This window comes from Mustela lutreola, chromosome 9 (genome assembly GCF_030435805.1).
Source record: "Mustela lutreola isolate mMusLut2 chromosome 9, mMusLut2.pri, whole genome shotgun sequence".
NCBI classification, from domain to species: Eukaryota; Metazoa; Chordata; class Mammalia; order Carnivora; family Mustelidae; genus Mustela; species Mustela lutreola.
Window position 1 is genome coordinate 107,332,452 of NC_081298.1, and position 17,859 is coordinate 107,350,310.

Genomic DNA, 17,859 nt, shown 5'->3' on the forward strand with positions numbered 1-17,859 from the left:
TTTAGCAAAATCAATTTCCTTATGTATTTGAAAATAACACTGTCTTTTGGCAAATACAAGACCTCAAATAATATTTGATAATTGTTTTTATTTATTTTTTTTCAGCATAACAGAATTCACTGTTTATGCACCACACCCAGTGTTCCACGCAACACGTGCCCTCCATAATACCCACCACCTGGCTCCCCCAACCTCCGACCCCCCTCCTCTTCAAAACCCTCAGTTTGTTTTTCAGAGTCCATAGTCTCTCATGGTTCACCTCCCCTTCCAATTTACCCCAACTCCCTTCTCCTCTCCATCTCCCTGTCCTCCATGCTTTTTGTTATGCTCCACAAATAAGTGAAACCATATGATAATTGACTCCCTCTGCTTGACTTATTTCACTCAGCATAATCTCTTTCAGTCCTGTCATGTTGCTACAGAAGTTGGGTATTCATCCTTTCCGATGGAGGAATAATACTCCATAGTGTGTATGGACCACATCTTTCTTATCCATTCATCTGTTGAAGGGCATCTTGGTTCTTTCCACTGTTTGGCAACCATGGCCATTGCTGCTATAAACTTGGGGTACAGATGGCCCTTCTTTTCATTACATCTGTATCTTTGGGGTAAATACCCAGGAGTGCAATTGCAGGGTCATAGGGAAGCTCTATTTTTAATTTCTTAAGGAATCACCACACTGTTCTCCAAAGTGGCTACACCAACTTGCATTCCCACCAACAGTGTAAGAGGGTTCCCCTTTCTCCACATCCTCTCCAACACACATTGTTTACTGTCTTGCTAATTTTGTCCATTCTAACTGGTGTAAGGTGGTATCTCAATGTGGTTTTAATTTGAATCTCCCAGATGGCTAGTGATGATGAACATTTTTTCATGTGTCTGATAGCCATTTGTATGTCTTCATTGGAGAAGTGTCTGTTCATGTCTTCTGCCCATTTTTTGACATGATTATCTGTTTTGTGTGTGTTGAGTTTGAGTTCTTTATAGATCCCGGATATCAACATTTTGCAAATATCTTCTCCCATTCCGTGGGCTGCCTCTTGGTTTTGTTGACTGTTTCCTTTGCTGTGCAGAAGCTTTTGATCTTGGTGAAGTCCCAAAAGTTCATTTTCACTTTTGTTTCCTTTGCCTTTGGAGACATATCTTGAAAGAAGTTGTTGTGGCTAATATCGAAGAGGTTACTGCCTATGTTCTCTAGGATTCTGATGGATTCCTGTCTCACGTTGAGGTTTTTTTTTTTTTAATCATTTTTGAATGTATCTTTGTGTACAGTGTAAGAGAATGGTCGAATTTCATTCTTCTACATATAGCTGTCCAATTTTCCCAGCACCATTTGTTGAAGAGACTGCCTTTTTTTCCACTGTATATTTCCACTGTATATTTTTTCCTGTCAAAGATTATTTGACTATAGAGTTGAAGGTCCATACCTAGGCTCTCTACTCTGTTCCACTGATCTATGTGTCTGTTTTTAGGCCAGTACCATGCTGTTTGGTGTAGTAAAGCTTGTAGTAAAGTTACTTTACCTTACTTTACTTCAAGTAAAGCTTGTAGTAAAGCTTTGTAGTAAAGCTTGAAATCAGGTAACATGATGACCCCAGTATTGCTTTTCTTTTTCAACATTTCCTTAGCAATTTGGGGTCTCTTCTGATTCCATACAAACTTTAGGATTATTTGCTCCAGCTCTTTGAAAAATACTGGTGGAATTTTGATCAGAATGGCATTAAAAGTGTAGATTGCTCTAGGAAGTATAGACATTTTAACAATGTTTATTCTTCTGATCCAAGAGCATGGAATGGCCTTCCATCTTTTTGTGTCTTCTTCAATTTCTTTCATAAGTGCTCTGTAGTTCCTCAAGTACAGATCCTTTACCTCTTTGGTTAGGTTTATTCCCATGTATCTTATGATTCTTTGTGCTATAGTAAATGGAATCGATTCTCTAATTTCCCTTTCTGTATTTTCATTGTTAGTGCATAAGAAAGCCACTGATTTCTGCACATTGGCTTTATATCCTGCCATGTTGCTGAATTGTTGTATGGGTTCTAGTAGTTTGGAGGTGGAGTCTTTTGGGTTTTCCATATGAAGAATCATGTCATCTGCAAAGAGAGAGAGTTTGACTTCTTCATTGCCAATTTGAATAGCTTTTATTTTTCTTTGTTTTCTGATTGCTATTGCTAGGACTTCTAATACTATGTTGAACAAGATTGGTGAGAATGGGCATCCTTGTCGTGTTCCTGATCTCAATGGGAAGGCTGCGAGCTTTTTCCCATTGAGGGTGATATTTGTTGTGGGTCTTTCATAGATAGATTTTATGAAGTTCAGGAATGTTCGCTCTATCCCTATACTTTGAAGTGTTTTAATCAGGAACGGATGTTGGATTTTGTCAAATGCTTTTTCTGCATTAATTAAGAGGATCATGTGGTTCTTCTCTTCTCTTTTGTTGATTTGTTCTATCACTTTGATTGATTTGCGAATGTTGAACCATCCTTGTAACGCAGGTATGAATCCCATCTGGTCATGGTGGATAATCTTTTTAATGTGCTGTTGGATCCTATTTGCTAGGATCTTGTTGAGAATCTTAGCATCCATCTTCATCAGTGATATTGGTCTGACATTCTCCTTTTTGGTGTGGTCTTTGCCTGGTTTGGGGATCAGTGTAATGCTGGCTTCATAAAAAGAGTCAGGAAGTTTTCTTTCTGCTTCAATTTTTTGAAACAGCTTCAAGAGAATAGGTGTTATTTCTTCTTTGAAAGTTAGAATTCTCCAGGAAATCTGTCAGGTCTTGGGCTCTTGTTTTTTGGGAGTTTTTTGATCACTGCTTCAATCTCATTACTAGATATCGGTCTATTCAGGTTGTCAATTTCTTCCTGGTTCAATTTTGGGAGTTTATAGTTTTCCAGGAATGCATCCATTTCATCTAGGTTGCTTAACTTATTGGCATATAACTGTTGATAATAACTTCTGATGATTGTTTCTATTTCCTTGGTGTTAGTTGTGATCTCGCCCTTTCATTTATAATTTTATTGATTTGAGCTTTCTCTCATCTCTTTTGGATTAGTTTGGCCAATGGTTTATCAATCTTATTGATTCTTTCAAAAAAACTGCTTCTAGTTTCATTGATACATTCTACTGTATCTCTGGTTTCTATCTCATTGATCTCTGCTCTAATATTGATTATTTCACTTCTTGTGTGTGGAGTTGGCTTAATTTGTTGTTTATTCTCCAGTTCTTTAAGGTGTAGAGACAGCTGGTGTGTTCTGGATTTTTCAGATATTTTTGTGGAAGGCTTGGATGGCTATGTATTTCCCCCTTAGGACTGCCTTTGCTGTATCCCATAGGTTTTGGGCTGAAGTGTATTCATTCTCATTGTTTTCCATGAATTGTTTCAGTTCTTCTTTGATCTCCTGGTTGAGCCAAGCATTCTTAAGCAAGGTGGTCTTTAGCTTCCAGGTGTTTGAGTTCCTTCTGAACTTTTCCTTGTGATTGAGCTCCAGTTTCAAAGCATTGTGATCTGAGAAAGTGCAGGGAACAATCTCAATCTTTTGGTATCAGTTGAGTCCTGATTTGTGATGCAGTATGTGGTCTATTCCATGTGCACTTGAGAAGGCTCCATGTGCACTTGAGAAGAATGAGTATTCTGTTGTTTTAGGGTGGAGTGTTCTGTATATATCTATGAGGTCCATCTGGTCCAATGTGTCATTCAATGCTCTTGTTTCTTTATTGATTTTCTGCTTGGATGATCTGTTACTGAGAGAGGCATGTTAAGGTCTCCTATTATTAATGTATCCATATCAATATGACTCTTTATCTTGATTAACAGTTCTCTTATGTAATTGGCTGCTCTCATATTGGGGGCATGGATATTTACAATTGTTAGATCATCTTGGTGGATAGTCCCTTTAAGAATTCTGTAGTGTCCTTCTGTATCTCTGACTAGAGTCTTTAGTTTAAAATCTAATTTATCTGATATGAGAATCGCTATCCCAGACTTCTTTTGAGGCCCATTGGCATGAAAGATGCTTCTCCATCCCTTCACTTTCAGTCTGGGTGTATCTTTAGGTTCAAAATTGGTCTCTTGTAGACAACATATGGATGGATCCTGTCATTTTATCCAATATGCAACCCTGTGTCATTTTATGGGAGCATTTAGGCCATTCACATTGAGAGTGATTATTGATAGATATGTTTTTATTGACATCGTGTTACCTTTGAAGTCTTTCTTTCTGTAGATTGTCTCCATATTTCTGTTCAACAATATTCTTAGGATTTTTCTCTTTTATAGAACCCCCCTTAATATTTCCTGCCATGTCGGCTTGGTGGTCACATACTCTTTTAAGCCTTGCCGGTCTTGGAAACTCTTCATCTCTCCATCCATTTTGAATGTCAGTCTTGCTGGATAAAGTATTCTTGGATGCATGTTCTTCTCATTTAGTACCCTGAACACATCTTCCCAGCCCTTTCTGGCTTGCCAGGTTTCTGTGGACAGGTCTGACATTATTCTGATGGGCTTTCCTATGTATGTTAGGAGCTTCATTGTCCTAGCTGCTTTTAAGAGATCCTGTCTACAATTACGATTCCTCATTCTTACTATCAGGTGTCTTGAGGACTTTCAAAATTCTATAATCTTGGGGGGGAGACCATTCTGCCTCTAGTACATGAACACTAGTTCCATTCGTGAGATTGGGAAAAATTTCATGAAGAATTTGTTCCACTATATCTTCTAGACTTCTTTCCTTCTCCTCCCCTTCAGGGATTCCAATAATTCGGACATTGGAACATTTCATGGTGTCATTTATTTCCCTAATTCTGTTTTCATGGCTTCTAAGCTGTTTTTTCCAGGCTTCCTCTTGATCCTTTCTCTCTGTTTTTCCTCCAGATGACTAATTCTCTCTTCTGTCTCAGTTACCCTAGCTTTTAGAGAATTTAGATTAGAATGGAACTCATTGAGAACATTATGAACATCATCTCTGGTGGCTTTCAGTTATGCCCTGATCAATTCCATTTTGTCATCCATGGCTTTCTCCAACTTAGCTATTGCCAGAATAATTGTTAGTCTGTATTCCCTTTCTGACATATTGTCTATGTCCATAGCCATTAGCTCTGTTGCAGAAGGCACAGCCTCTGAATTTTTCTTCTGTTGGGCATTCCTCCTCCTAGTTATTTTGGTGAGAGATGGCTGAATGGATGTAGCTGAATGTATCAGACTGTGATGCACCCTGGAACACTTCTGAGCAATCAAGAGTCCCCCCACAAATGAAAGACAAAAGAAAGAGAGAAAAAAGAAAAAGAGGGGGAGAGAGAGAGAGAGACAGAAAAAAAAAGAAAGATAAAATAAAAGAGAAGGCCCAGCCCAAATGGGCCCCAAGGTAAGATTTACAAAGTATACAAACAAAAACAGGCAAACAAAAAGACTGATGAAAGTAGATGACAAGAGAGAGGAAAAAAAATATATATGTATATATATACACATATATAATATATAAAATATTATTATATATCATATATAAATATATATGTATATATTATATATGTATATATATATATAAAAGCAAAACACATAGCCTTTTTGCAATATTCAATAATTTTTAATTTTGAAAAGTTTTTTTTCTGATGCAAAAGAAGAAAAAACCCTGAGTTTGGAATATTTTATTGTCTGTGATGACATTATAATGCCTTTCTGATTATTTTGAACTATAAATTTTGATGTCTAGACATGATGAACCATTTCTAAAAAAATGACTTAACTGTTCACACAAATTAGTTTTGTGTGAATCTGATTTAATATTAGATACAAATGTATACAATACTTAATGTTTCTTCTGACATTTCTTGCAATATGTAGGTATAAAACATGAAACTGACAGTAGCTCCATAATTTGCATACACTTCAAAACACCTGTTTCATAATTCTATCTCTGTTCCTTCAATTACAACTAATCTGAAAACTGTCTTATTAAAGATTGGTTAGTATGGAGCTTCATATAAAATAGTGCTCTTCATCAAATGTGACAATATTTAAATTTAACATTTACTTCTAGGACTGTTGCTACTTAGTTTACATTGCTGTAGCAGTTTTCAAAACCGAGATCCTAAAATCCCTCATAATTCTTTTATGAAATATCAATATGCTATGCTCTGCTCCACACAACACTGTTGCAATCTCATAGATTATATTCCCTTCCTTGTACCTTCATCCCTGTGACCCACTCATTCCATAACTGGAAGCCCGTTCGTCCCAATCTCCTTCACACATTCTTCCCCTCCTGCCTGTTTCCTTCTCCTCAGGTAACCCCCAGTATGGTCTCCCTATTCATGGGTCTTTCTGCTTTTTCTTTTTTTTTTTTGCTTTCTGTTTTAGATTCTACACATAAATGAAATCATATGATATTTGTCTTTCTCTGGACTTACTTCACCTCACATAATACCCTACTGGTCCATCCATGTTGTCCCAAATGGCTCGACTTCATTCTTCTTATGGCTGAGTAAAATTTCATTGTATATATGGACATTGTCTTTACAGGATTAGGAGCTTATATCTGCTATGGTATTCCAAGTCTGTTTGGGATCTTGAAGAAAAAGTCATACTAATTGCTCTCAGCCATATTTCCTGTGGGGTTAGTGTGTATAGAATGTTATCTAGTGAACATCGTACAAGAACAGTTAGTGTAACTGGGAAAGAAGAAATTCAGAAAGTGGGAAAATAAACAATAATAAATTCTGAAGGATATCAAATAGTATCCTACTGAAAATATCACAGAAGATCTTAGCTCAAAAATGTATGTACTTGTGTTGACACAAATATGCCTCAGGTTTCTGACCCTCAGGCTGAGTAGTTGTCCCTGACCCATGCACACAAGCCGGGAGGGTCAGGGTGAGGTTCAGGATGGTTGTCCTGGCAGCTCACCACTCATCCACAGGATGATCACATTCCTTCTGGAGCTGGTTGTGCCCCACTGAGGCTGTTGGCACAGGACGGGACTCAGTCCAGAGCACTCAGCTGCACGTTGCTGTGCATTACTGCCCTGAGTTCCCTTGCACCTGCCTCTGACAACAGCTCAGAGCCTCTGCTGGGGCTGCTCCCTGCTCTGGCTACATACGTGCCCAGACAGAGAGGTTTGTGTCCGGGCCTGAACCACTGTGGGAGGAGCATGTGTATTTTGATAACAGTAATAAACTCCCACATCATCAGCCTCCACCCTGCTGATTCTCAGGGTGAAATCTGTCCCTGATCCGCTGCCACTGAACCTGTCTGGGACCCCAGTGAAACGGTTGGAAACCTTGTAGATTAGGCCCTGTGGGGACTGGCCTGGCTTCTGCAGGTACCAATGCAAATAGGTATTTCCATCACTGTGTACGAGGCTCTGACTGGCCTTGCAGGAGATGGAGGCTGGCTCTCCGGGGGTTACGGGCAGCAAGAGTGGGGTTTGAGTCAGCACGACCTCCCCACCAGATCCTAAAATAATGAGAGACAAATACAGATTATAGAGCAACATTATAAGCCATTTTTATGATTTTAAATTTCATTTATATGAGGCTAAATCATATTTTGTAATTTGATTCCTACCCTAAATATATCCAATCTCCATGGATAACCGAAGAGTTTCAGGGCACAGAATGGCCACAAGTTTTTTTTTTTTTTTTTCAGCATCTCACTAAAGCACTGTTCTATGTTCCCTTTAATTTCTCATTTTTTCACGGATCTTAAAATTAAATAACCCTTGCTGGAGGGCAATCTCACCTCTGGACAGAGCACACATAGGGACTAACAGCACCCAGACAGCTCACCCTCCCCACCCCAATCTCCTTCCTCATCCTCCCTGTGATCTTACCTGGGACCCATAGCATCAGCAGCCCCAGGAGCTGAGAAGGGAACCTCATTTTGAGAAGCTGAACTGGTGAGTCCTCATAAGTAAACACAAGCTCTGAACTGACTTTTATCTCAGACTTCTAAGGCAAGGTCCTCCCCAGGGGACAATATGCAAATTCTGTGGTGCCTGTGGCAGAGTGGAAAGCGCCAAAGTCAGGGTACTGGTCCCTCTCCTGGGAGAGCAGTAACTTAAAATGTCTTCTGTGTTTGGAAGAAACCTAACAGAGACAAATTCCTTACTGCTTGTGTGGGAAACAGCATCTCCCTGCAATAATCAGGATCTGTGGCAGGACACAGTGCTCATAGCCCTGCCTTCTGAGAAAGCTCCAGAGACTTTGATGATACAGGTATACATGTCAGAGTCCATGTCTGGCAGGTGAATGGCCATTCCTGTGAGCTAATGTCCAGAAGGAAACAGGTCGCACTCCCACTCCAGCTGACTGGCCAGTGATCTCCAGACCCCAGGATGAACTATAGCCTCTGGGATGTGCTCTTTCCAGGTTAATGGCTTTAGACAATTTAATAATGATTTTAAGTGAATTAAAGTAACCCAGGACCAGGTGAATTATTTACTCTTTGAGAAGATGAAAGTGAGAGGGACTTGACAGGTAGAAAGGAATCTCTCACTTACAGGAGGAGAACTCATAGTCCTGCAGAAGAGAATAGGAGATAAGACAGAATTTTATGCTTCAGGCAGTGAGTTTGAAATTTGTGGTAACCGTTTGTTACAATGTATTGTGTATCCTGTCATACTTCTGTCTCCCTCCCCAGAGAAACTGATAGATGGATAGGTGGATAGTAGGCAAGACAAACAGATGATAGACACATACTCACCATATGATGCATATTAGATAAGGTAGACACACTCATACACATACCATATCAAACAAAGAGATTTCTTAAGTCAACATTGCCTAAGAGGATGGACAGAATGAGTAATGTTTCCCATTTCCCACACAGAGGCTTCCTCATCATGTGTATTCAGTTTCTGTCAGGGGGTCTGGTTCCTTGTTAGCTCTATGTGAGAAGTTGTTGTCTCTCACTTGGCTTTTATGTTCAGCATCCACAGCTCTGAGTCTATAGTTGAAAATGAGATTCTGTAGGTGAGAATAACAAGGACTGGGATAAAATTTCTAATAATTTAGCATCACCCATACCTATCATGGATATTTTCTGAGGTCTTTGGTGAACCACAGACACTGTGAAACACAGTGCGGGGTCAGAGCTGCCCCAGGCATCAGTTTACCAACCATCCTTCATTAAAGGATGATGATTCTGCCTGTGTCAGCCTGATGTAGGTGTTAGTCAATCGTTGGTGAGATTTGTGTCAACCTCAAAGTACTTCACAACTCAAGTCACTGTCAGGAAAAAGAATCCTGGAGAACCTGAAGGAATAGAATTTGTAGTTCTGTTAGATCTCAGGTAATTCAAATCCAAGGTCATACTGAATTGAAGAGTTACAGAATACATGCAACTCCAGGCAAGGTTACACAACAAATCTCGGTCTGAGTATCTCCTAGGAAATCCCCGTAGAGTGAGATTTTGTACCATAGTTGGAAGAATTATTATGTAAAAATGATACTGAAAGTAAACCCTGAACTCTATGGAGGGATTTGGGTGCTGATGAAAAGTTGTGATAGAACTAGGATCGATAGCCCATGTCCTGTATGTAACTAAGTGTCATTTTATTTACTCTTCCATGTGTTTTCTCCCTTGATCTTTTCTTAGAGTGTTAGCCAATGCAATCCTGAATCTTACTCTTGAACATGCCGGCCCAACTCATGAATCCTCCTAGTGAGTGATTCAGAAAGCTTACCTACTAATATGAGAAAAATCAGGAAAAAACAAAAAGGAAAATATAAGATAATATTATAAATCTTAAGATGAGTTTGAAAACTATTAATTACACATGTTAAATTAAGAATCATAGTATCTAACACTGTGTCAAATGTAATAAAAAAATCAGAATCACATTACCCATTTTCATGTGTGAAACCTCAATTGTGTGGAAATTTGGCTGAAAATTATTCATCCATCATGTTTATTTACTGTGTATCAGTTTTGAAACTATTTTTTGTATAATGTATTCCTAAGAGTGCTTGAACTTCAAAAACATCCAGATGGCGAACAGACACATGAAAAAGTGCTCCATATCACTCGGCATCAGGGAAATACAAATCAAAACCACAATGAGATATCACCTCACACCAGTCAGAATGGCTAAAATCAACAAGTCAGGAAATGACAGATGCTGGCGAGGATGCGGAGAAAGGGGAACCCTCCTACACTGTTGGTGGGAATGCAAGCTGGTGCAGCCACTCTGGAAAACAGCATGGAGGTTCCTCAAAATGTTGAAAATAGAACTGCCCTATGACCCAGCAATTGCACTATTGGGTATTTACCCTAAAGATACAAATGTAGTGATCCAAAGGGGCACATGCACCCGAATGTTTATAGCAGCAATGTCCACAATAGCCAAACTATGGAAAGAACCTAGATGTCCATCAACAGATGAATGGATCAAGAAGATGTGGTATATATACACAATGGAATACTATGCAGCCATCAAAAGAAATGAAATCTTGCCATTTGCAACAACGTGGATGGAACTAGAGCGTATCATGCTTAGCGAAATAAGTCAAGCAGAGAAAGACAACTATCATATGATCTCCCTGATATGAGGAAGTGGTGATACAACATGGAGGCTTAAGTGGGTAGAAGAAGAATAAATGAAACAAGATGGGATTGGGAGGGAGACAAACCATAAGTGACTCTTAATCTCACAAAACAAACTGAGGGTTGCCGGGGGGAGGGGGTTTGGGAGAAGGGGGTGGGATTATGGACATTGGGGAGGGTATGTGCTTTGGTGAGTGCTGTGAAGTGTGTAAACCTGGTGATTCACAGACCTGTACCCCTGGGGATAAAATATATGTTTATCAAAAATAAAAAATTAAAAAAAAAAAACAAACATTACTATTTCCTACAAAACTTAACATGAAAACTTTAAAAGTCTCCTTTTGTGTTTGGTTGTTTATCTCATAATTTCTTGCCCCGAAATACTGAAAAAATGCAAAACCTTCTAAAAGTTCTGTATTTTTTATTTTTTATTTATTTTTATTTTTTTTCATTTATTTATTTTCAACATAACAGTATCATTATTTTTTCACTACACCCAGTGCTCCATGTAATCTGTGCCCTCTATAATACCCACCACCTGCTACCCTGGCCTCCCACCCCACCCTGCCACTTCAAACCCCTCAGATTGTTTTCAGAGTCCATAGTCTCTCATGATTCACCTCCCCTTCCAATTTACCCCAATCCCCTTCTCTCTAACTCCCCATGTCCTCCATGCTTTTTGTTATGCTCCACAAATAAGTGAATCCATGTGATAATTGACTCTCTCTGCTTGACTTATTTCACTCAGCATAATCTCTTCCAGTCCCGTCCATGTTGCTACAAAAGTTGGATATTCGTCCTTCCTGATGGAGGCATAATACTCCATACTGTATATGGACCACATCTTCCTTATCCATTCGTCTGTTGAAGGGCATCTTGGTTCTTTCCACAGTTTGGCGACCATGGCCATTGCTGCTATAAACATTGGGGGTACAGATGGCCCTTCTTTTCACTACATCTGTATCTTTGGGGTAAATACCCAGGGGGTGCAATTGCAGGGTCATAGGGAAGTTCTATTTTTAATTTCTTGAGGAATCTCCACACTGTTCTCCAAAGTGGTTGCACCAACTTGCATTCCCACCAACAGTGTAAGAGGGTTCCCCTTTCTCCACATCCTCTCCAACACATGTTGTTTCCTGTCTTGCTAATTTTGGCCATTCTAGCTGGTATAAATTGATATCTCAATGTAGTTTTAATTTGAATCTAAAAGTTCTTTTTTTAACAGAGAAGGCTTTGGAATTTTCCTCTGCTACCTGTAGACTGAAGAAAGACTGTTCATATTTTCTAAGAGGAGTCTATATCTCCTGTGTATGGAGGAACTTTGTTGTACCCTGGACAATAAAATGACTTCGTCAGTGTTGGTCACTGCACACCACACAGAAATCATTGGCATCTGTAAGGGATATAAGAAGAACCCCTATGAGGTCCAGGTGGGGAATAGGACTCTGAGAGTCTCTCTAATCCTGACCACCATCACCTCATTGAGCAAGGACTTATGCAGGTGGATTTTGTCTCTTGGCCAGGGAACGTCCCTTTGGAATCCATAAAAGTGGAAGCCAGTGCATCATTTGTGTCCCTTGGGTCAGTTCTCTTGCTGATTTGTTTATGTGAGTCCATTTATTCTGGGGATAGGGTGTGTGGGTGGGGAGTGCAATGCTGTTATCCATTCTGTAGAACTTGATCTATACATTTTCTCAAGCCAGACAGCACAAACTTACAATGCTTTGGTGAAGTTGAGAGACAAGAGACCTGTGTCCTGACTGAGCCAAAACGCAAGTCCTCAGTGCCACAGCAGAAGGAGTGTCCCCAACAGGAAGTGTTGGGTAGATTTTTGGGACCTGTGACTGAAATGGATAACCTTTTTTAAAGAATCTGCAAATATTCACCCACTAGAGGATGAACTCACAGAGAATAGTTTTGGCTCCAGGCGACTCCCATATATATGTGAATCTGTTGATCTTCTGACTTATAAGTTATTTGAAAGCCCTGATACCCATATACATAATCTGAATTCCTTCCCAATATTGTCATTTCTTTTCTTTGCACTTTTTGGAATAACTAATAGAGAACTAAATTTTCTAGAGCTGAGATTCACATCAGTCCTGTGAAGAAATGGGAGCAATGTCTTATGTCGGCTGTGAAGGTTATTCCTGTATCGATGCTAATCCTTGGACAGGGCCCAGTCACTACACTCTAATTGGGGAAGTGAGACAGAAGTTCCCTTTGACCACAGGCCTCCTCATAATCCCTCATTTTAATAAACTCTTAACTCTGTGTAGCAGTTTGCATCCCCCACCAAAAGTGTCTCCTGTGAGGGATGAAACTTCTGTCCTGAGGATTCTCAAGGAGTCCTATAGCTTTCTTGTCAGTTAAAAAATATTCTTCCACTGCTTTAATTTGATATAGATTGTTTGTTTGTGTGTTTGCTTTTTCTCTGTGGACAGCTTGTTCCCTTGTCTCTTCCACCAGAGCACTGTCTTTCCCTATGTGTCCTTCTAACAGAGAGCTCTCTCATCAGGGCAGAGAGATCACATTCAGAGCTCAAGCCTTAAGCCCCGAGTTCCTTAGGGAAAATAAGAAGCAAGATTTTCTCCATACATCTATGGGAAAACCTTAAGGTCTTTCCTTTGAGAACTGGCCTTCCCCTGAGTCAATGTGTTTGAGAGTAGGAACTGACTTGGGTCTAGGAACTGAGTCAGAAGCTGTGACTTTAAGCTTCAGCAACCCTGAGCTAGAGTTTTCCAGTTAGAGAGACAAAATATCTGAGGGTCAGCACGTTGATTTAAATTCTCATAAAATGTGTTCAATTATCTACTGCCACATTCTCCTTTTCTGACATCATTTTTGTCCCTGTGCATTTTGGAAAATGGACAGCTTCTGCCTATGCAGGTTATTCTGACCATGTGGTATGTGCTATTCTCTAACGTCACTGGTCACAGGCATTGTTCCCAGGAAAGCAGACTCACATCGAGTATAGCATGTGTGACACTGGCTGGGGAATGTTCTTGACATCACCATCTGTGGAAGGAGAATGCAGGATTGTGCAGAGGGGGAGTGGAGCTCGGATACAGTAGGACAAAAGGCTAAGCCAGCCCCCCAGGGGGTGAAGCCCTGTGGTTGCCCTCTAGAGTGGACCTGACTGGGGACACATGGGTCAGATCCTTACCTGGGATATCATCGCTTCCTCTCCTGCTGTACCTTCATGCAGGCATGATGCACCTGCAGAGGCACAGGCCTTTTCATCATGGTTCCTCCTTTCTCCTCAGATTCCCTCACTTTCACCTTTATTTTTGTTCTTTATGGAATGTATGGAGAGTCTATCAGACTATTTTTGTCATCACTCTGGGACTCTGGTTTTTTATTAGAGGAGTTTTTAAAGTTTGTGACAGGAAAGAAAAAGGACTTTAGCTTTGTTCAGGGAAGACCTCAAATCTGGGTCTATATCCATTCCATGTGTATGTTTAGGGAGGAGACTGATGTCTCCGCACATTGTGGAGAATGTGTCCCCAGTGTCGCAGACCCTGAGCACAAGGAGCCACCTGGAGATGGAGAAGCTCCAGTGCACAGAAGCCAGGTGGCGGTCCCTGACCAGCTGTGTGGAGGACACCAAGCACTTTCAAGATGGAGTTTCCTCAGGGGCACAGCCTCCTGGCTCTGGGTCTGCTCTCAGTGGCTTGTGTCCACACGTCATCCTCCAGAGCAACTGCCTATGACTCTGCAGGGTGGCATGGAGACCCCTGCTTGATAAGGACTAGCCCATCAGGAGTGTCATCATCTAATGGGAGTGAAGACAGGACCTCTGTCTCTGACCAGCTGTAGACATGGGGTTCCATGATTCCCTCCTCAGGTGTCATTAGTTTGCTAGAGCAGCTCACATCACTTAGATATACACCTACTTATGTTTTCCAGGTTATTAAAAAATATGATAAAGACTCAGATGAAGAGTTAGATGGAGAGATACACAGCAGGGATTGGGAGGATCCTGAGTGTAGTAGCTTCTGTCCCCATGGCATTGGGATGTGTCACCCTCTGCTTGTTGATGTGTTCACCAACCTGGGAGCTCTCTGAACCCTGCTCTATTTAGATCTTATGGAGGCTGTGCCAAAGAAAGAAATAGGCTTTGTTTATATTCAAATAATTACCTTCACACTTCATCATTCAGGCTTTACAGTCTAATTTCTTTGTGATGAGGAATAACGGCAGGAGATTGAAATCTTATATTTGGGCACCTCTTTAAATACATTTCTGGTTTGCGGAAATGTTCTTGTGCCTCTAGGATTTTCCAAGCCTTGCTTCTAGGACGGTGCCAGCTTCATTCACAGCTGCTAGAATGGTGTGGGGAAGGGACTATCCTGTCTGTGTCCCAGTCATCTTGGCCAAGGTTTCCCTGTACAGGAAATGACTACATGTGTCTTCAAGCATATCCAATCCTGTGGCTGACATGGAAGAAGGAAGAACACATCTGTGTCCGGACCATGCAGTTTCTGCTCTAAGTGAATCTGCTTTGGTCCTCACCTTGCTGAGCGGCTCTTCATGTATCCCAGCCAGAGTGGACTGGTGAGGTGGGGCAGGTCGGATTTCAGAGCAAGTTGGGATCTCTGTCTCTGCTGCTGTGCTTTCTGCTGCTCTGTGCTCCACCTGAGAAGAGGAAGGTGGAAGGGAAATGATTCTCCCAGTGTCCTTGCCATGGAAGCTGGGATTGGGAGTCACAGAGGGTCTCATGATGATAGACATGTGCCTGAGAGACTCTTTCTCCAAGAAACTGATCCTTTATCCCAAAGTGCCTCCCCTGAAAATCCAAATAGATACACACATTCGTGTGGATTATATTAAGTCCTGTATTTGTGTTCACTTTTGCATTGCTAATGAAATCACAGATTGTCCAAATGGGAAATTGAATTTTAGTAATGGAGACAAACATAGAGCAAACATTTTTTAAGGAAAATTTATTGCGTTGGCAATTAGAAATAAATGGTAAGCTGAATGTGGGTATGAGAGGACATGTATTGTTACCTACCAGGGTCCATGCACCATACAGACCCAATGATAGTAAAACTTTGCTAAGAGAAAACAAGGAGACCCGAATAAATAGAGAAATATTATGCTTTCATGCATCCAAAGACTCAATATGTCTGTCTCAAGAAATTGATCCTTAGTTTCAATGTACTTCCAATAAATACCCAGTTACTCTTTTTGCACATTATAAAACGTATAGGGAATTCTAAGCTAAAAAGAACCAAGACAATTCTGAAAAAGAACAATGTTGAGAGAATACCCTATTGACTAATAAGACTTATTTAAATACACATGGGGCTCCTGGATGGCTCAGTTGGTTAAGCATCTGCCTTTTTACTCAGGTCCTGGGAAGGAGAACTGGGTCTGGCTCCCTGCTCAGTGGGGAGTCTGCTTCTTCCTCTGCCCCTCCCCTGCCAGCTCATGTTCACTCACTCTCAAATAAATAAATGAAATCTCTTTTTGAAAAGATATATTTATGGTCACAGTAGTATGCAACAAAGATATAAGAGAGACCAGGGGAATGAAACATAGTCCATGAACAGACATATATCTCTGGGGACACTTAATTTGTGACGCATGACTCCTAGGACAATTAACAAAGGAATGTTCTTTCTAATGTAGTGGGATGGTTCAAGTGGACATTCATACCAAAAGGGAAATGAAATCTGATCCCCTACTCTGTATCATGTCCAAGAACCCAATCCAGCTAGATTATAGAACTAAAGTACAGTGATAAACTTAGAAAAATAGAAAGTAGTAATGTATTCATCAATTTGAGGTATGAAATGGCTTTTCAGATAAGACATGAAGAGTACTCCATATGAAAGATTGGTAATTTGGGCAGCATCGAAATTATCACAGGTTTCAAAACTACTACTCAGATAAAGCACAGAGAGGATAAAGATGTTTGCAAAACCCATAATTGAAGCAGCCATTCCATTCTAGATCAATAACTGGTTGTTTCCAGTTTGGAGTTGTCATAAGCAACGCTGTCATGTCATTCCTTGAGCACACACACTCTCAATTCTGTTGGGTATATCAGAGTTAAAAAGTACTGAGTCCCAGGGTGTACGTATATTCCTCATTTGTAGATGACCACAAACAGCTTTCTGACATGAATGTGCCAATACACAGTTCAGCAGCATGAAACGTGAAATGTCCACTAGCTTTTCAGCCTCACCACAACTTAACCTTGGTGGTTAGCTCAACTTTAGCTCATGTGGTTGTGCCATAGCAACAACACAGTGAGATTTTCATGGGCAGTTCCTGCATTACTGATCAAATTTACCCCATTTGTATGCAATTACTTACCATCTTTGCACAAATAATTCCATATTGTGGCTTCCCCCCCTTAATTGTACTAGTCATTTCTCTAGGCTTATTAGAAGCTATTTGATGATTATATATGTTGCAGATATCTGGGGCTTCCCTGGTTAGATCTGTGTCCTAACTGAGGCAGATCTCCCTCCAGAGCACTGACCCAGGCACTGACATGGGCTCTGGACAGCAGGGTGGGCTGCAAAGGACCATCTGGGCTTTCAGCGCCTGAGACCATTTGCTTCCTCTTCTCTGCCCTTGACAACCCATTTCCAGATGGTGATGGCAGAGGATGCTGAAGGCTTAGTCTAAGGGAAGAATTTCTCTCCTGTGTCCTCCTGCCTTACCTATCACTTAAACTCCTCCATATGGTGTTTGGCACAAGCCCATTGAGAAGAAAACAGAAGCCATTCAACTCTTGCTTTTCCAACCTTTATGTACATTTCAAGGAAGCAGTTTTATCACTGCTACTCCAACTTCCACATAAATGGTCATCACATCAGGAGTTAGAGCTTACTGACAGTCAGACATTATCCACCCAAAGGTCCTGATATTATCAGAGAAGTCCCTGAGTCACCCCATTAGGGCTGGGGACAAAGCTACATTACCTTTGGAAGTGTGAAATTGATCCTGTTCACTTAACTTCCCCTTGTCTCAGTTTCCATGTCTTTGAAACTGTGACAACAATGGTTCTGTTTGCAGTGGAAACAAAAGTAAGGTATTTGGCACTGTATCAAACATATAACATATATTAGTTTTTATTTTATTATTATCACTACTATTATGTCACAAGACTTCCATACTATTCCTATGAGTGAAAAAATTAATTGTAATGTATTTATGTAATAGTGCACTATTCAGCAGGAAAAGAATGAATTATGGCCACACCAACAACAGAGATGAAGTTCAAAGAACACATTGATCCAAAGAAGCAAGACATCAAAAAAGTATATACTGTATAATTCCACTATATGAAGTTCAAAAAC

At 40.4% G+C, this 17,859-nt stretch overlaps 1 long non-coding RNA gene and 1 gene segment (V, D, J or C); one reads left to right on the forward strand and one right to left on the reverse strand.

Moving 5' to 3' along the window:
• Positions 1-7,265, forward strand: part of LOC131807797 (uncharacterized) — a 40,570-nt gene extending 33,305 nt beyond the window's left edge. Inside the window, exon 2 of the long non-coding RNA XR_009344599.1 lies at positions 7,145-7,265. This is a non-coding gene — a long non-coding RNA (uncharacterized LOC131807797). The remainder of the gene's footprint in view (positions 1-7,144) is intronic.
• LOC131807768 (immunoglobulin kappa variable 2-29-like) overlaps positions 1-17,859 on the reverse strand; it is a 92,385-nt gene that overhangs the window by 37,963 nt on the left and 36,563 nt on the right.